General features: G+C 52.2%; 2 long non-coding RNA genes across 2 annotated transcripts; both read right to left on the reverse strand.

Annotated features, from left to right (window-relative positions):
• Nucleotides 1–400: 400 nt before the first annotated feature.
• Nucleotides 401–2148, reverse strand: LOC138684279 (uncharacterized). The gene is made up of 2 exons (XR_011323606.1): nt 1771–2148; nt 401–824 (listed from the first exon to the last, which is right to left on the reverse strand). It is a non-coding gene; the product is annotated as an uncharacterized lncRNA (long non-coding RNA).
• Nucleotides 2149–3162: 1014 nt separating this feature from the next.
• On the reverse strand, nt 3163–5747 carry LOC138684281 (uncharacterized). Its single transcript, XR_011323608.1, has 3 exons — nt 5513–5747; nt 4929–4987; nt 3163–3185 (listed from the first exon to the last, which is right to left on the reverse strand). It is a non-coding gene; the product is annotated as an uncharacterized lncRNA (long non-coding RNA).
• Between the last annotated feature and the right edge of the window lie 14467 nt (nt 5748–20214).

The following is a 20214-nucleotide window of genomic DNA, read 5'->3' on the forward strand; positions in this document are numbered from 1 at the left end:
CAGATCATCCACGCTGGGAGGACCCCCAGCAACGCCCCTCAAACTGCTTGTGCTTCATCCCCAATCTTCCCCTAACGGGGGAGTTTTTTGCTTTTTCAAAATACTCCGTTTGGGGTGTGTTTCAGTGCTTTCCCACAACATAAAAAGGGGTGATCTTTTGGTTGTGGGTTTGTGCATGAAAATGGGGTGGGTTTTTTGCTTTCCAGCTGCACAAATCCAGGCGCATTTGGCTTTCCCAGGAGTCCCAAAGTCGTTTGGTTTTTTCCGTTGCAGTCCCAGAATCAGAGGGTTTGGGGTTGTCCTGGTTTCGGCTGGAATAAAGTTCATTTTCTTCTGAGTAGCTGGTACAGGGCCATTTTGGATTTAGGATGAGAATAATGTTGACAACACACCGATGCTGTAGTTGTTGCTAAGCAGTGTTTATACTAAGTCAAGGACCTTCCAGCTTCTCATACCGCCCTGCCAGCAGAGGCTGGGGGTGCACAAGAAGAGTCGCTGAGCTAAAGGAGGATTCCAGGTAAACAGGTCAGCTCGAAATACACCACCTCCTTTAAAAGTTAAGAGCTATTTGAACACTTAAAATCAGCATTTAGGCTAATCGATACCATTTTGAACACCTTCTTAGCATACAAGTAAACACTCTTGCCGGTGCTGGAAAACGTCTCCTCCCTTCCTTACAGCACTGCTGCAGGGAGATAACCCTGGGAGGCTGCGGGACGAGGTCGTACGCAATCAGAATCTACGCTTACGGATCCACCCCAACAGCTACAGCCCTTGCGCTCCTGCTGCTGCCGCTTTGCATCTTGCTTGTTTGGTGAATAAAGCTGAAAGTGAAGTGGAAAACTCCAAAGAGCAAAATGAAAAATAAAGAATAAATCTCAATAATTCACTCTACACTAAAAAGGTGTGCCCATGTTTATATACGTCCAATAAAAATACTTATACTGTAAAAGTATTTGATTTTTCCTTTTCCATTACCTTAACTTGCACAGCTCTGAATTCATACCATTAAATTATCTCTCTCCAAAGTACACAGTTATAACGTGACTAGGGGTTTTTGTGCGTTTTACAGAACGCGGAGGGACACCTGGCCAGCTGAGCTGCCCAAGAGAGGTGCTACTGAACTGCCAGGGAAACACACCATTGAAAGCCAGGCAGAAAGAAAGTACTTCAGAGCACTCCGTCAAAACATCAGGAAAAAATCCCCATAACATTCAGTTGCCTCTCTTTTTAAACATTTAGAAAAATACCTAACTGCTTACATACACCTAACATCATATACTACAGCTATTTGGCAGTTACAGTTTAAACAATGCAAGTCAATTTGTAAAATCCCCAGTGCTGCAATACCTCAGACTACCAAAAAGGACTGGCGGATTCCCTAATGCTTTTGGCAGTACCGAAGCATGCAGAGCAACACGTTTTCATGTGATCTCGACTGTTACAACTGAGAAACCAAAGACCAGTGATGCCATCAACTTTAGGAAGATGGGCTGCGCTTGGGTCTTTGGAAGGAAATTGACTTTTTTCTTTTTTTTTTCTTTTTTTAAAGAGAGTGAAAAGTCTCGTTACTGATGACTTCTACTGTCAAGTCGATCACCTCTGAAGATCCACTCTGATGGGAAGTTCACAAAACAAAATTTCTTTGAGAGAGAAAGACTTCCATTTTGGAAAATCTCTTTCCAACTGAAGTCAAAATTACACACTGTAGGTTAAAGGAAAAAATACATTACTGAAGCAGTAACTCATCAAAAACACCTCAGGACTCACTGTCACTAGTTACAAGGCTGCTAATGCTTCCTGGGAAAGCCTGGACAACGCACAGATGCGACGCCCGTTTGTCCTGTTTTGTCCACGTCTCTTCTTTGACCTTGACTGCTTTTAGTACAGATGCTAATGATCTCCGTTAACGTTTTTGAGTACTACTATAAGATATTTAAAAAAAAAAAAAATCATTGACTGTAAAAGCATAAAGCTTTTATCGTGAAAACAAAGTCTGTTTCTTCTGAACAGCTGAACTCTTACGAACAGTTTCTTCCCTCTTTTAGTACAAAATTATTTTCACAGTATCATTTACTAGCAAGCACACAGCAACAGAAGATTATGCTTTCAGGAAGAGAAAATAAACTGAGGGAAGTAAACTTTGTATAGGTGTAACGTGCTCCGGAACAGAACGTACTTTTAGTATTTGTGTTAAAATATTTCATGTAAAAAAAAGTAGAAGGAGAGTTGGCACACTCTCAACGTTAAAGTCCATACCGCAAGTACCTTTGGAAAAATGCAGACACACATCGTAGGCGTACCTTGTACTTGCAGGCCACTACGGAATCTTTCCATCTGTCTCCTACCGTCACGGCAGAAGAAAGGGCAACCAGGGCGAAACGGTGCCAGCTGACATCCAGCTGAGAGAAGAAAAAAAAACATTAGCACAAAGCTGGGTAGGAATCCAAAGCTGCCTTTTTTTTTTTTTGTGAAGGTTGGCGAAGACAGTACGACTGAGCGGAGGAAAAAGTATTTTTGCGTCACCTTCGGTACAGTTGTTGACACAGGCCACTAGAGCTTTTGCATTTTTTCAGACAACCGTGCCTTTTTTGTTTTTCCCTTTCTTTTTTGACTCATTGGCAACTTTACTTTCACTAGAACTCACTTTCCTAGATACACGCAGGTGACAGACATAGAGACCTACATACATTTTCTCAAGCCTTAGTATAGCCGAGGCTTCATCACCCTATACGTCGCAAGTTGAGTAGTTTTGCTAAAGAGCACAGCAACACATCTGTCCTTGCGAACTGCCTCGTTGCAAAAAAGGAATCATTTTTTCCAGGCCGTTGCTCCAAACGGTCAAGATCTTTTAAAACCGCAGTTGTGCCACCAAACCCGCTCAGGGTCCCTCCTAGCTTTTGACCGCCCTGAGATTTAACAGGCACACGCTCCATTCCATCTTCCAACAGCAAAAATACGTTAACGCTCTCGGACCCAGAGCGCAACCCTACGGATGTCCACGCACACAGCCTGCCGTTTTGATGAGGAGCCACCGAGCAGCCCTGCGAGCACAGCTGCACGCGCCAGATCGGTTTCCCCTACGCCGCGAGTTACCGGTTTCCGTGAACGTAGTTTCTGACGCTTTAAACCGAAAACCGTATCTCGACGCTTCGCCACAGCAGAAACGACCCATCGCTAGACCGCTACAAAAACGCAGTAACGCCAATTGCAAACCCACAGCAGCGACAGCTCCAGAAATATTTAGACCAGGAACAAGGGAGAAAAATAAAACAGCTTCATCTCACGCACAGGGGAGCGGCAGGCAGACAAAAGGGTCGGCATTCTGAGCCCGTACAGAAAACGGGCATTCTCCTTCCGTTCCTCGGCCCGTCCGTGAAGGTCTAAATACCGCAACACTACCACGGCAACGTCGAGAGTAGGGCACAGCAGCCCTGCCACTGGACTTGCCACTGACCCATGCTACTTACGTAGCAGGACGCGTACGCAGAGGGACACGTTTTGCCACACAGAGCCCTGAACTTCCTGAAAATTTACGTTTACCAAAAAAAGCCATTTGGAACATATTGCCAAACAACGTTCGGCAAGAAAGCTTTGATGCCTTTGACGCGCGCGAGTTTTTGGTCACTTGCTATTTGCTTCCTGTTGCTGCTGCTGTTCTTCCTTCAGAAATTCTACTCGTCGCCAAGTTATTCACTACTGGTTCAAGCATTTGCCTTCCTGGTATTACCAGCACATTCACAGAGGCAAGTAACTTAATTGCTCTTCTACAATTATCCAAACGACAATTACAGCCACGAAAGAGAAGGAGAGCTCAGGCAGCACAAGAGCTCTGCAGGCTGGCACCAGTCAATATTGCACTCTCTAAAATCAAACAACAACAAAACAAAACCGTGACCCTGTAGCCGCCTTTTTTTTTTTTCTCTTTCTTCTTCTTTCAGAGCTCATCCCTGCCTCAGCATTTTGTCTTGTCAGAGCATGAAGCGCAGGTGATCCGTACGTACCCTGACGACTTCTGCGTGTGATGAATGCCTGTTCCGAAATAGTCCAGATCTGCAAGACTGGTGTCATTTATATGGTTTTAATCATCATAACTCAAATTCTATTTACTCACGCATTTGTGAGGAAACTAATTAACTTTTAGACACTGCCTCTCCTTTTTTTGGGGGGTGGGGGTGGAAATGTGTTAGAGACCGAAAAACATTACGATTCAGAGCTCCCAACCACGAGGGAGTGGTGGAGAAATCAATGAAAGCAAAGACCAACAGCAGCAACATCAACTGAAAGTTGGCTTTCATTCCGATCACGTACTTAAGCGACTCTCCAAGTCTATGCCTCGGTCCTAGGAATGACTAGTCCCTTTTTGGAAGGACAAATTTTTTCCACTTAAAAGTCCTAGACTGAAGACTCCGCTGAACGGAATGGGGATTGTCCCACGGGACAACATGCCATCAACACTCTTCATGGGGAAGGAAAGAAAAAAAACCCAAATAAAAATCAAGTTGAAGTACCAGTTCCCATCATGTTTCGCTCATTACATTTCTACTGGCATCTAGGTGCTCCAAAATGAACTACGGGGACACCACATATTCCTAAAAATTCAGTTATACATAAAAAAGTAAAAGGCTATTTCCAACTTGCCCATCAAATCAGTATGAACAGAGAGAAGAGAAACACTCGACCCTGAAGAAGCTAACAGGCAGCTCTGAATTTACCAGACAGGAAATTTCATTCTTTCCCCTGAAACAAAAACACATCAAGGGACCAGTTCAGGAACAGGGCACGATCTGTGAACAGCAATTTTTCCATCAGCTTTTCTGCACTAGCAGCAAATTTGCCTTCTCTGTGGGTTTAACGTGGAGCATCTGTAGTGCCCTCGAACTCGCAAGTGTTTCTCTCCGCTCCCCCAGCCCGACACGTGCGATTACCTGAGCAGCAAGCGGAATTGACCACGCAGGATTTTCTTCGTGTGACGCGGAAGGTGACGCTGGGAGAAGAGGAAACAAAGAAATGAACCTGCTCGTCACACCCAGCCAACGGTGGAAAGACAGGGGAGGATTCTGCCGGAAGGGCTCTGCACCCCAGGAGCTCCCGCCGGCCGGTTTCTCTCCCCTTTGCCCGGTACCGAGGGGACGACGACACCTCGCCCGCGCCCCCTCGCGGGGGGGGCTGCCCCAGGAGAGACGGGGGACCCCCACCTCGCTTCTGCCCGCGGGAACGGACCGGGAGAGACCCTCCACGCAGAGAGAGGAGCGCGGTGTGGATTGCATGCCCGAGGGAAGAGGCCGGGCTCCCCGCTGGCAGAAGGACAACTCGCCTCCCTGCCGCTCGGAGCAGCTTGCTGCGGACAGCCCTGCCTGCGCCCGGCCGCTCTTCCGCCGTGCTGGGAGCGCAGTCCAGCCGACGGACGCTCCAGCGAAAAGACGCTCCAGCTAATCGCGCCTCCTGCTCCTTACAGCCGCAGGTACTTTTGCCTCTGGCTAATGCACACTCCAGACAGCGGACACCCCGCCTCGTTCCAGCTCCCGCTTGCTACAGTTCTGGCTCGTTGAAGCCCCAGCTCCGCGCTGAAGCTCCGGCTGATTTCAGCTGCTTCTCCTTACAAGCTCCAGCTACGTGCAACGGTCTGGGCTTTCCATAAGGTTGTATATCAACTGCTGTCAAAACTGGAGCATTGGGATTAAACATCAGAGTTACACGCCGAATAAATATTCGTTAGTTTGCGCGATTAATTACTTAACAACTATTCTGAGCAGCGCAGAAAGAAGAGCTGGACTCAAAGAGGGCACGTGGGGTCTGAAAAGCGCCCTTCCCCCCCACAGACCATCACAGATGTTGAGTTCGGCCTGCTGCGTGCCGGACTCCCAAACTTCGGCGTCCGACACAACCAGACCCCCATCTCCGGGGAGGGTCCACGCACCCTGCCCGCCCCCCGCTTCCCCCCGCAGCCCCCAACACCCTCCCACCCGCCTGCAAAACCAGCCAAGCCGGCTCCCGCTTTTGGACCCCGCACCAGCTGACTCGGGGCCCATTTGGGAGCCAAAAAACCCGGCTGCTGAGCCCGTTCTCAAGGCCCAAACACGCAGGGCCGGACCTCTGTTTCTGGGCCCAAAGCCGCGCAGCTCGGTCTGTTTCCGAGCCCCCACATCAGCCACGCGAGCCTGTTGTCAAGCCCCAGGAACAGAAAACTTGTTCTCCGTTTCTGACCCTGCAGTGCCCACGGGCGACGCTGAGCGTAGCCACCCCACAGCCCTGCACCCCCGGGGCCCCACACGTAGTTTCGGGGAGTGCTCGGGACCTGCGGAGGGCCCGGCCCCACGCCTCTGCGGGGCAGCCCCAGCACAGGCAGGGCGTCGCTTCACGATTGCCGTTTCAGGCTTTATTTCCCCGCCATCACCGGCACGGCCAGGCCCCCACCCCAAACCCCCCAGCCGAAGCACCCCCGCGGGTAGCCGGGCCCAGCCACCCAGAAAACAAGAAAACCAAAGAGGGTACAAGACGGACACCGTGGGGAAAGGCAAGGAGAAGGACGCAGAAACAGAGAGAGCGCGGGAGGGATAGGGAGCAGGACAGAGAGATGGAGCAAGAAAGGAAAAAAGGACGGGAGGCAGAACCAAGGGAAAGAGAGACAAGGACGGGGAGCAGGACGAAGGGACGGAAGAGGAAAAAAAAAAGTAGCGACGGGCTGCAGGACAGAGATGAAGGGATTAAATAGACACAGGGAGCATGACAGAAGGACACAGAGAGACAAAAGGGACAAAGAGCAGGCCAGCATCGGAGGGGAAAAAACCAACTGCGATGGGCAGCGGGAGAGAGATACGGAAAAAGAAAAAAGTACTGAGGAACAGAAAAAAGAAAGAAGCGACAGCTAGCTGGACAGGCGGACACAGTTAGAAAGGGCGGGAGAGGGAACGGGGCAGAGAAAGACAGACAGAAAAGGCAGCGGAAGAAAGCAAGGCAGAGGAACAGCAAGGCGGGGCGGGGGGGGAAGGGACAGGGGTCTGGACAGAGATGGAGAAATAAGCAGCAGGGACAGAGGAAAAGAGACAGAAAAAGGGACAGGGAACATGGCAGAGAAGGAAAAATCAGGACAGCGGCAGGACGGAGATAAAAAACTGGGACGGTCCTCAGGACAGAGAGGAATACGAATGCGAGCAGGGAGCGGGACAAAGGGATACAGCGAGAAACGACGGGACAGGAAGCAAGACAGTGTGACAGACAAGAACAATGGGAACGAGAAGGGGGGGGAGAGAGAGAGAGAGAGAGAGAGAGAGAGAGAGAGAGACTGACAGAGACAGAGACCGTGAGAAGCACAAGGGGTTGGGAAACTTAGAAAGAGAGGTATCAGGAGCCCTGCAGAGAGAAGGAGGGTGAATAAAAAAGGGGCAGGAAGCAGCACAAAGGGTCACAGAGAGTAAGAGATGAACAGGAGGGAGGACGGGGACAGTGGGATCCAGAATGACAAAAATAAACAGCAACAGCGAGCAAGACAAAGGGATAGAAACAGAAAGTAGGAAGAAGAGAGATAGGAAGGCAGGGACACAGAGCGGCACGTACAGGCGCAGAGAGGAAAAGAACGCCAGGGCAACAGGCCAGAGAAATTGGGAGGCGGGGAAAGAGGCGGATGCAGATCAGGACAAGGAGATGGAAAAGGAAAAAACAGCGACTGGCTGCAGGACAAAGACGGGGATGGGGCGGGGGGAGAGGGAGAGGGAGCAGGACAAGAACGCAGAGAGAAAAAGAAAGGGGGGCAGTCGAATGAGAGAGAGAGAGAGAGGAAGGGGGGGAGGAAGAGGGAGCAGGACAAGAGAATAGACAGAAGAGAGGAGGCACAGGGAAGCAAAATAAACAAACAAACAAACAAACAAACGTCACAGCAGCATGAGAAAGCGAGGGGGTCAGGAGAGGGGGAGGGAGGGACCGGGAGGCACAAGAGGAGCGACAGGGCCCCGAGGGCCCAGGACTCACCACAGCTCTTGCTCTTGGAGCTGCCAGGAGACCTTGCCAGTTCAGACGCTTCTTTCTCCTTCTCTCCTCCCTTGGTCTTCCGTAACTCCAGTCGCTTGGCTGTCCTCCACATAACGGAACACGCGAGCGCCTCGCAGCTCTTACGAGATGAGGCCTCCTAGACACGTAGCCTCGCTCGCTCGCTCGCTCACTACGTGGCCGTACCGCGCTGCTGGTCATGCATACAGACCCTGGCGGTCTGACCTGCTGTGGACTACGAGGCGGGATCCTCCCACACCCAGAGAGGCAGGCTCTCTCTTGGCTGCAGCGGGAGGCACCTGCCAGCCAGATGGCCTTCCGTTTCTTCTTCTTTACCTTTCTGCGGCCTCTCCGGCTTCAGCAGCTCCCGTCCACAGCCAGTAAGCGCTCCGCCTGTCCCTCTGTGCTCCCGCGCCTCGAGGAGAGGGAGGCCAGGCAGAGACAGCCCACGCAAGCCTGAGGCTGCTGCAGTCAACGGCATCCCCGGGGACGAACGGACAACCGCACTCACAGCGTGGCCTCTGGGAGAGGGAAAGAGGCAGCAGTGACCGTTATTACCGTAGCTCGACCCTGGCCGGAGCCCCTCCTTCCGCAGGGGCTTCCGCAGACGCCGCTCGTTCCCCGCGCCGCTGCTAACGGCAGCCACGTTCAGGGAGACTCGAGAACATCGCAGGGCCAGCTTGCTGCCCTCACGACAGGGCTCGGGGGCTGCCTGCGGCTACAGCACAGGCTTCAGGGGAGGGGCTGGAGCTGGGGGCAGCCGCACGGGCCGAGCGAAGGCGCCGGGGGAGCTCCGGCGACTCGGGGAGGCGCCCGCTGGCCGCGCCTGGGGGGTGCCCGCCTCCGTCCCCTCTTCCCTTCTATCGGCTCTCGGGGAACTGCCCGCCGCTGCCCTGGCCCGGCTCGCCTCCGGCGGACCGGGAGCCTGCCGCGGCGGCCGCTTCGCAGCTTCCCGTCCCGCCAGCCCCGCGCGGCCAGGAGGCACCCCCCGCCACCGCCCCCGCCGGAGGGGATCGCTCGCCTCACCCGCGGTCCCGGCGCTCGCCCGCTGCCGCTGAGACCCCCGCCCTGCGCGCCACCACGCTGCTCCCAGGGACCGCGCATGCGCCGGAGGGGTCAGAGCCGGCGAGCGAACGCCGGGCTGCCCCACGCGCAGGACGGCGCATGCGCCCGGGAGGCGCGTCCGCACGGCTGGTCGGGGAGCGGGCGCAGCGGGAAGCCCGCGGAAAACCACGCGAAACCGGCAACGCTCCTGAGGCTGACCTGGTCGGACTCCGGGGGCCGCGGCGGCAGCCAGGACTACGCCGTGCCCGAGAGCCACGCTGCCGCCCGGCCGCCGAGTCCGCGAAAACTACAGCTCCCGGCATGCCCCGGGAGGCAGCCTGCCCCGCTGCCTGACCCCGAGGGGACGCCGCTTCCGTTTCCGCTCACCCCCACGCCGGCGCAGCCGCAGTTCCCGCCGAGCCCCCAGCGCCGCTCCGGGCAGCTCCGGCGCGCTTTCGCCGCCCGGCTCCGCCTCCGGGCAGCGCCCGCCGCCGCCGCCGCTCCGGCACGGCGCGGCACCCCCCGCCCGGCTCCGGGCAGCGCCCGCCGCCGCCGCCGCTTCGGCACGGCACGGCGCGGCCCCGCTACCGCTCCGTGCGTCCGACACGGACCCCGCCGTCCTCCTCGGGGCTTTCCCCGGAACCCGCCGGCCGACTGCGCAGCCCCGCCACGGGGCCCGGTGAGCACCCCCCCGCGCGCTCACGTGCTCACCCCCCCCCCCCCCGCGCGCGCGTGCTCACAGCCGCGCTGTGAGCCCCCCCCCCCCCCCCCCCCGCGCGCACGTGCTCCCAGCCGTCCTGTGAGCCCCCCCCCGCGCGCACGTGGTCACAGCCGCCCTGTGAGCCTCCCCCCCCCCCCCCGCGCGCACGTGCTCCCAGCCCCCCCGTGAGTCCCCAGGGCTCGGCCTCGGCACAGGCGGCCCCCACCTCCCCCGGGCCACCCCCGCCTCCGACGTTCGCGGTCCGAGGGGCGCCCGGCCCCGCTCACCTTCTCCCGAGGGGCAGCCGCACCCCGGCCGCCGCTCCACTCCGCTCCGCTCCGCTCCTGCCTGGGCTCCCACCGGCCCCGCCCCGGCCCCTCCCCCGGCAGCCCCCCCTGGCCAGGGAGCGGCCGTCCCCATCAGCCTCACCGCCCGCACCTGCGGCTCCTCCAGCCCCGGCCCGCAGCTGTGGTACCCAAATCCGGAACAAAACTCCTCAACACCAATGTGAACTTAAGCAGCAGGCACTTCCTTGATTGAATGAAAGATGTCAAGAGTCAGCTGATGGGGAAGAGGTGTTAACTGGGGTCAAAATACAGATTTTAATACCCCTCTGATTTTAGTTCTAAGACTTGGCCATTGCCAGGTATCATCTTTTCCATTTACCCAGGTCCACCAGCGAGGCCACAAGGGAGATTTCTTCCAGAGAGAGGATAGAGTTATTAAGTCTAAAGTCCACGAGTTGCCTTTCTCCTTCATGAAAAGGTGAGTGGATCATATATCATCACTAGTCACCCAAACAGTTAAGCCTGAACTTTTCGCCTGTCCTTTAATACAGTCAACTCCAAGCTAAATTTTTTCCGTTATTAAGAGGGGACCAAAGATCATGTCAAATATTATTATACTTTCTACAAATACATCCCCATCTTGGAGCTTTAGCTACTAGAGAAAGTCTTTGGAGTTTGGGGTCAGAAGAGCTGCAAGTATAAACCTTCACTCAGCTCTGTTTAGGATCTGTGATTTTTCTCTGGTTGTCTAAACCAGTCTAAATTTCCATAGATGGTCCCGACTCTGGGTGGCTCTAACAAGGATCCTGGAACTCCAGTAAATTCTAGACATCGTTTTATATTTTCAATATGATCCCAAGTTCCTTTTTGCACTTGTCTCTACGGTTTTGGCAACTGACAGCCCCAAGGGGTGCTTGTACAAGTTTCTCCCGAAGGGCGATTAAATGAATTCTTTTGTCCATGAGGTGGATGCTTTGGTAATGTTATAATTCACAACGCTACAATTCCTTCTTTCAAATTCAAAAAAAAAAATTGCCTTTTAAATCCATCCCATTTAATTTGCTAAAATGATTCTCATTGTTCTGCATCTTTTCTCAAGTTTTGGTTAAATTCAATGTCAGTATTCTCCACGGAACTAGATTTTCATCTGACTTTGGAATCGGAAGGCAGGCTGTTACTGAGGTTAAGTTTTGTGTCTTTACAAAACTTTGAATCAGTTACAAAACTAGATTTTTTTTTTTTAATCCAAATTACAAAAACGGTTAATCTCAAGATTAATAGCTCAAACAATAATTGTTTCATTTTGTTTATCTCATGTTTAGAACCCCTCAAAAAAAAATGCATACGCCCTCTAAACACACAAAAAGATTATTGCCCTCGACAATATTCCTAATAGCAACCCCAACATTATCAACTTTACACAGCTGTTTTCCCAAACAGATAACGTGAAACTTACTTATAGATTTTCAGTTTTAAAGGGCCAGTTTCTTTAGACTTCCGGTTTCTTGTTGGTGCTTTCTTTATTCTTGAATAATGAAGCCAAGGTTCTTCTCCCAGACCTTTACTGCTATAAGGGTTGTTAAAATGACTCGATACGGTCCTTTCCGCTTCTCAGTGATTTTATATATGTATTCAGTCTCCTGGTCGGAAGGGATGCGCTGCTACGTCCAATTCTAAGGGTCCAGCTGTGGAGACCTACTGACAAAGTTCTTGAAAAGAATTGCTTCAAGAAATCATAACGCCTTTTAAAAACATATCTCCAAAGGCACTCAAGATACTCAGAACATAGGACTCCTGATATGGTCTTTCATACAACATTTCATAACGACTTAAATTTTCTTTCTCTTCTGGCTATACTCTGATTCTTAATAGAGCCATGGGTAATGCTCTAACCCATGTGAGGAGTGAGGTTTCCTGACAAATTTTACTCGACTGTTGCTTACGGGTATAGTTCATTCTCTCTCTCTCTGTCTCTCTCCCCCCCCACTTGCTTGTGGTCTATATGGGGTGTGATAGTCTCAATCTATAGATAATACTTTGCTCAACTTGTCTCACAATCTTTGCTATAAAATGAGGGCCATTGTCAGATGACATTCCTACAGGCACCCCGTATTTTGGTATTATCTCTTTGAGCAAGACTTTGAGCGCTTCCCTTGCTTTGTTGGTGCGACAAGGGAAAGCCTCGGGCCACCCAGTAAAGATATCAACTCAGACTAGGATATATCCTTCTTTTCAAGGCAATTCTATAAAATCAAGTTGCTAATATTCTCCTAAAAAATTTCCTTATTTCATAATCCCAAAGATGATCTTATTACTGATTCGGGGATATTTTTATATATAAATTTCACATCCGCTTCTAATTGTTTAAACAATCTTTGTCGTATTTCACTTTCTGTTCCCCAATAGACTTTGTGATGTTCAGCTCGGGCAATTTCTCTTATTATTGTGGGTGGGACTATTATTTGACCTGTCGGTGTTACAGCCTATCCTGTTTCATTTTGTTAGCCTGCAATCTAATAATTAATTCTTCATCTTTTTCGTTATAATTTGGAGTTTCTTTAGGCAATTTTATACTTTTCTCTGGAACTAGTGCTAGGATGCCTTTTTCCGCAGCCTCTTTAGCAGCTTTATCAGCCAGTCGGTTACCTGCGTTAGGACCGGTCTTACCTAACTGATGTGCTTTGCAGTGCATTATCGTGACTGCTGTTGGTTTTTGAACGGTTTCTCACCATTTCGGTATTTGTTCTGCGCGCTGAATGGCGGTTCCTCGTGCAGATAACGGTTCTCTTTCTCTCCGTACCGCTCCGTGTGCACGTACTACTCCAAAAGCGTACTTTGAGTCTGTCCAAGTGTTGACTCGCTTTCCTTGACTTAGTTCCAGAGCTCGAATAAGAGCTATCGATTCAGCCTTTTGGGCAGATATCGTCGAAGGCAAAGTTGGCAACGCAATTACCTCCTCGGTAGTTATTGTCTATCTTGATAAACGTTTTCCTTCACAGATGGAACCGCTTCCGTCGGCATATAGTTCCCAATCTGTTTCTTCTAGCGGCACATCTCAGAGGTCCAGTCAGCTGGAGTAAACTCTTTCGATTGTCTGCAAGCAGTCACGTTCCAGTTCTCCTTTAACTTGATCAGTTGTTGAAAATGCAACAGGGTTAACGGTGGTAGTAGTTTTTAGGTAAACATCCTCTTGTTCCAGCAACGCCACTTGGTATTTCCGCATTCTGCTAGGGGATAACCAGTGCCCCCCTTTCTGTTTTATCACAGCAGTTATCATATGGGAAACGTACAGCAATCCTTTGTCCTCTAATCCTTTGTCCTCAGGTGAACTTACGAGCTTCCTGGATCAGTAGCGCAGTTGCAGCGACGGCTCTCGGACGACCAGAGCATCCCAGACTCACGTTACCTACTCGCTTCGAGAAGTAGGCCACGGCTCGCCCACTTGGCCCTAAATATTGGGCCAGGATACCCAGAGCTATACCTCTTCTTTCATGAGCAAAAAGTTCAAGTGTCTTTGTGAGATCTGGCAGGCCTAGGGCTGGCACCCCTATTACAGCCTGTTTCCATTCTTGGAAAGTAGCTTTCTCGGCATCGGTCCAATCCGTTGTTTGAGGTTTTGAGCTGCTCCTATAGAGGTCGGGCCAGCAAGCCACAATTTATAATCTACAGGTGACACCACTCAACCATTCCCGGAAATGCTCGTCATTCATTGTTTTAGTCTTAGGTTCGGGGAGACGACAAATTGCCTCTTTTCTCTCAGTTCCCAATTGTCTCTGTCCTTTTAGGATTTTAAAACTCAAATAAGTTTCTTCTTTCTGGGTTATTTGGTTTTTTTTCTTTTGACACTCGATATCCACTGATTCCCCAAAAGTTCAAAAAGTGAATAGTTAACTTTGTGCGTTGTTCTTCCGTCTCAGCTACAATTAACAGATCATCCATATATTTCAGCAAGATTTCTTGATTATTTTCTTTCTTCCAAATCCCTAATTCTCGTGCCAATTGATTTCCAAACACGGTAAGACTATTCTTAAAGCCTTGAGGCAAGACTGTCCACGTATATTGTGTTTTTTCTCCCAGTCTCAGGATTTTCCCATTCCAAAGCGAAAACCTCTTGACTATTGGGATCCAAGGGAATACGGAAAAAGGCATCTTTTCCGTCTAACACTGTGAACCATTCTTGTTTCTCCGTTAGGGTTGTTAACAAAGTATAAGGATTTGCTACTACCGGATGAATATCTTGTACTATTTGATTTATTGCTCTGAGGAGGTCTTGAACTAATCTATCATCTTTTTCATTAGCCTTTTAACAGGCAAGATCGGGGTGTTATATCTGGATTCACATTCTATTAACAATTTGTATCTTAAAAATTTTTGTATTACCATTACTAACCCTTTCCGACTTTCCGGTTTTAAGGGCTATCGTTTAATTCTTACCGGATTCGATCCTGGCTTTAAATCAACTCTCACAGGTTCTGCTTTTTGGATTTACCAGGAACTTCCCGGTCCAGACGATTGGAATTACAGCATTATACTTTGACTGGTATAATCTTCTGCTGTCGGTAACCGTCCTGTTAACAACAAAGCCACTGCTTCGATACGTTTAGTTTCTGGAATTAAAGTTTTAATCTCTCCATTTTTAAATTTAATTTCTGCCTCTAAGTTCTCAAATAGATCTCTCCTTAACAGGATTTGAGGAGAATTTGGCACATACAAAAACTGCTGAGTGACCCGTTGCTTTCCTAATTTCATTGTTAAAGATTTAAAGAAGGGTCTAGTTGCTCGTTCACTTGTTGCGCCGACACCACCAATTTCTTCAAAACTCAACTCTCCCTCTAAGGTATTTAAAACTGAAAAGGTGACTCGAGTGTCAATTCAAATTCAATTTTCTGTTCTCCCAGTTTAGCTGTAACCAGAGGTTGTGCTGGGAGACTCCCCTCCGGTCCCCGTCAGATACGTTCACTTAAAAAGAACAAATCTACGTATGGCACTTTATTCCATTTACTCTCTCTCCTACAAAACAACAGTAACTGCAATATAGTATTGTAACTCAAAGTTCTGTTTGTTTACCATTTTTCCTGCAATTCACCCCAATGTGCCAATAAACGTCCCAACGGTGATGTTTTTGGTAACTTTTCATCAGCAGTTCTATTTCCTGCACTCTTATTCTTAAACAATTTTGCTAATGCCATTATACTTATATACATTCAAATACCAAATACCAAAGAAACGCAAATGACAATTGTCCCAAATAATACACAAAGTCCAACCCAGCAATATGACTTACAGGCAGACGCCTAGGCTTCCGCTGCAGACGGGTACCCTCCAAGCCCCAACCCTGCGAAGCTTTCGCCGCGCCTCACGGGCGGGCTTTCCAAACCAATTCCAAAGAAGCAGCGCCTTACCTTTTTTCCAGGGAACGCTGCGAGGAGCTTTGCGAGTCGAGGGTGATGGTTCTCCCCGAGAATACCTCGGTGCCGGCCGGAGTTCGATCGACACTCGATCTCGTCCAGTCTCACTCGCAAGGTCCCATCTGGGTCGCCGAAACCGCTACCGAAATCCGGAATAAAACTCCTTAACACCAACGTGAAGTTAAGAAGCAGGCACTTTGTTTATCGCAGCGCTGGGGACACGGGGGATCGCTCCTCCAAAGGCGTGTCCCGCTTAGTATCAAAATCCATCGGTTTTTACAGACTTTTCTTGTCAGGTCATTGTTACCTAAGCTCCTTCCGTAAAAATGCATACTCTGCTCGTTCTTAAATTTAACCTTTATAATGATCGGTCCTTTGATTATATAACCTTATCAATATTCTTATTTAAAAACAATCATTGGTCAGTTACACTTAGCTCTGCTGACTGGAACCTTCGATACTCAAATCGAGATGGGAAGGGTAAGGGGGTTTCCAAGCAGCAAACTGGTGTCCACGACGGTTTCCTTAGTTTCCTGAAACAGAACGTAGAAAAACCAGTAACTTCCTGGTGAGGTTTCTAGGGTTAGCTATTTCAAACTTTAACAATATTAAGGTTCCTAGAGTCACGCGAACACAGTTCCTAAAGTTTCTATGGCTACGTTTCAAACTTAACGATCCTATACGTTATGCTTCACAATTTTACTTCTTAATCAAACCTAACTCTTCTATGGGATTAAATTTTGATTTCTTTACCAGAATATTTGCAACAGCTGGAGCCCAGCAGGAATGGGGTGGGGGCACGGCCCGACCCCCCCCCCCCAGCGCCTCACCTCCTCCTCCCCTGGGCTCCCTCACGGCCCCTCGCCTCGTGCAAAGGGAGCGCAAACGCAGCCCGGAGGGCAAAGGGGACGGGCGGCCAGCGTTTATTCAGTCAGTCGCGTGCCTATCGAGTCCTGCCAGCGAGTCTGCTCCGGGTCTCGGGGCGCCCCCCGGCGCTCCCTCTGCCCCTCGGACACCTCTGATAGCCTATTTCCATACGTTCTGTATGGCACGTCTAAATATTGGGATGGTTTTAATATTTTGTACCAGCTGTGGAAACTGGTTTGCTGCTAGGTGACTGCAAAAGTGAGATTTGGTAAATAATTATTAGAAATCTTATACTAACACTACGATTGAAACAATAGACAAAAGTATAGCCAAGCAATTAACTAGCAGAGGTAGGTACTCCTAAGTTTTGCAGTTCTTTGCTCTTATGACTACATGTTCCTGTACGCTAGATGAGAACAATGCTGAAACTGACCACATGTGATTGAAACTGCGTTAAGCTTCAAGATCAAAGAACAAGGACAAGAATAAAGACTTCAGGGACAGCCACCAAGAACTTCAGATGGGTCGCTGGTTGCAAAAGCAGCCCTTCGTCTCAAATGGATCCTTCATTGCGCGTGATCGGATGTAGGCAGTACTACGATAATCGGTTGCCATCGTTTTTACGTATATGTATACTAATCTGATTAACATGCAATTAGTTATTCTGTGTAACCTGTTTGTGCCATGCACGCTAGGTGCAACTATCCCCCGTGCATCCAGCGCTGCAATGAAGAATGCCTGCTTTCTAAAACTCCAAAACGAGTCTTAGGGAGTTTCTTCGACCGGCTTTTCAGTATCAGGGGTACAAGGGAGGAAAAGGAAAAAAAAAAAAAAAAAAAAAAAAGGCAGCGGTGTGGGAAAGAGAGGGGACCAGGGGAGGGGCAGGGAGGGACCAGAACGCGGAAGAGGGGAGACAGGGCCCCGAGGGCCCGGGGCTCACCACAGCTCTTGTTCTTGGCACCGCCAGGAGAATTTGCCAGTTCAGACGCTTCTTTCTGCTCCTCTCCCGCTGCCCTCCTCTTCTGTAACTCCGGCGGCGCGGCCGTCCTCCCCCTAGGAGAACACGTGTCTCATAGGTCTTGCAGGACGAGGCCTCCTAGGCACGGAGCCTCGCTCGCTCGCACGCTACGTGGCCGTACCGCACCGTCGGTGCTGGGTACGGACCCTGCGGTGCACCTCGGCGGTCTGACCTGCTGCGGACTACGAAGAGGGATCCTTCCACACGCGGAGAGGCAGGCTCTCTCTTGCCTGCAGTGGGGGGCAGCTGCTGGCCGGCCAGCCTTCCATTTCTTCTTCTCTACCTTTCTCCGGCCTCTCCAGCTTCAGCCGCAGCAGCGCCTGCCCGCAGCCGGTCAGCGCCCCGCCTGTCCCTTTGTGCTCCCGCGCCGCGAGGAGAGGGAGGCCAGGCAGAGAGCCCGTGCAAGCTTTCCTTGCCGGCGGCGTTTCGTCACCGGGAGGAAGCAAGGAGCGCGGCGGCGCCTCCCGCCGGTGCCGCACTGCCGTTACCGTCGGACGGCACGTGCAGGACAGCGGCAGCCCCGCGCCCTCGCAGCCTCCGAGCTGCAGTACCGAACATTGGCCGCGAGGTGGCAGCGGCGAGCGCTTGGCACAAGGCGCCAGCGCGCATGGGCGGCGGCCCAGCTGCAGTACCGAAGTCTGTTCAATAGGTGGCGGAAGAGAGCGCTGGCGAAACGCGCCGCCACCGCGCACGCGCGGCTCCGAGCTGCCGTACCGCGTTTTGGTAGCTAGGCAACAGCAGGAGGGCGGCAAAAGGCGCCATCGCGCATGCGCGGCTCCCGAACGCCAGGGCCGCGTTTCGGTTGCCAGGCGACAGCAGGAGCGCCGTAAACCGCGCCGCCGCGCATGCGCGGTTGCCGAGGCGCCGCGCCGCGCTTCGGTTGCCGGGCAACAGTGGCCAGTGTCGCAAACGCGCCAACGCACATGCGCGGTTGCCGAGCTGCCGTAACACCTTTTGGTTGCTAGGCAACAGGAGGAGGCCGTAAACCGCGCCGCCGCGCATGCGCGATTGCGGAGGCGTCGTGTCGCGCTTTGGTTGCCAGGCAACAGCAGCGAGCGCGGTAGACGGGCAGCAGCGCACGCGCCGTTGCCGAGCAGCCGTAAAGCGTTTCGGTTGCTAGGCAACAGCAGGAGCGCCTTAAACCGGGCCGCCGCGCATGCGCCCTTGCCGAGGCGTCGCGTCGCGCTTTGGTTGCCAGGCAACCGCGGCCAGTGCCGTAAACGAGTCAACGCACACGCGCCCTTGCCGAGCTGCCGTAACGGGTTTTGGTTGCCGAGCAACAGCGGGAGCGCCGTAAAGCGCGCCGCCGCGCACGCGCCCTTGCCGATGCGCCGTGTCGTGCTTCGGTTGCCCGGCAACAGCGGCGAGCGCCCTCAACGCGCCGCCGCGCATGCGCAGCTGTCGAGCTGCTGTACCGCGTCTCGGTTGCCCGGCCACAGCTGGATTCCCACCGACACACGCCACCGCGCATGCGCCCCTCCCCAACGCCAGTTCCCACCTTCGGTCACCGGGCAGCAGCATCCGCATCCCCGTAACGATCCTCTTCTGAGCAGCAGCTGGATGAGGGATGACTGACAGCTCAGCCCAGCAGAGACCAGCCACAGGCGGCAACTACTTACTGGGGGCACAGGGCTTACATTGCCCTGCCCTTTCCCCACTCGCAGCCCGGGCCGTCATCTTCATCGCCTCCGTTCCAAAAAGCACCCGAGTGCCTGGAGCGTTTACAGCAGTCAAGTGCAAACAACAGACAACTCGGGTGGTCGCTTCTGTCCCTGCCCCCCCACCCCATTATCTAGAGAGGAGAAGCAGCACAGGGACCTGCAAACGGCGGGGGGGGGGGGGGGGGGGGGTGGTCCCCTGGAGCAAGCCCCAGGGACTGCTGTATCCCTCTGCATGTGGCATCAGGGTTGCGGGAGTGAAAGCAGCCAGTCAACAGCTGCTGGCGAGAGATTTAAAAAAAAAAACCCAAACATAACACCTGGTTCAGGTGACAGCCTGAAGGCAGGCCACAAGAGACCCAAAGCTGCTTTCTGCCAGAGGGGCAGCTCTGTCCAGCAGGAAACGCCGCGTCCCAGCGCACCAGAGGCGAGCGGCCCACCTGCAAGCGAGCGATACCCTGGCGACCCTGGGGCTCAGTTGGGGTGGGCGCACCTTTCCTCACCTCTGTGCTATCGGAACTCCGCTCTCCTAATCCTGCACGCACGCAAGGCTTCTTGTGCGGGGCTTGTCTCTGATCGAAGAGACGCTGCACGGTGTTACTTACCGCCCCGCCCTCCGGCGTGCAAAGTAATCAGACGTGAAGCAGGGAAAGCAAAGAGGCCTGTCGGGATATTAGTAGTCCTCAGCAGATGACCGTAGAGCCCTCGAGGTTCCGTCTTTGCTCCCTACAGGAGCGTGGCTCCGCACTCCTTGCCGCTCCCGCCAGCAAGCGTCACAATTGCCCTTTGCTGCCTGCAACACGCAGTACCTGCGCGGCCCCAGTACTACTGCCGCTTACAGCGCGAGAGGCGCTCGCTATAAAGCGGCAATGAAGAACAAGGACGGCCCGTCAGGATGGCAGGAGGAACACAGAGAGCCTCCAGCATTAGCCAGGCAGGGCTTGCAACTCACCTCGTGTCGTGGTTTAACGCCAGCCAGCAACAAAGCCCCACGCGACCGCTCACTCGCTCCCCCGCCCCCAGTGGGACGGGGAGACAATCGGAAGGGCGAAAGGGAGAAAACTCGTGGCTTGAAACGAAAACAGTTTAATCCTTTAAAAGAAACAACAACAACTTGTAAGGAAAAGAAGAAAAAAAATGACAGAGAATGGGGTGCAGGCAGCATGCCAGGGGTCTGGAGCCTGACGGATGATGGGGGTGGGGGGGGTGGGGGGTGGGTGGAGTACGGAGGAGGGAAAGGAAGCCG

The sequence above is a fragment of the Haliaeetus albicilla genome, unplaced genomic scaffold (genome assembly GCF_947461875.1).
Source record: "Haliaeetus albicilla unplaced genomic scaffold, bHalAlb1.1 scaffold_164, whole genome shotgun sequence".
In the NCBI taxonomy this organism is placed as follows: domain Eukaryota; kingdom Metazoa; phylum Chordata; class Aves; order Accipitriformes; family Accipitridae; genus Haliaeetus; species Haliaeetus albicilla.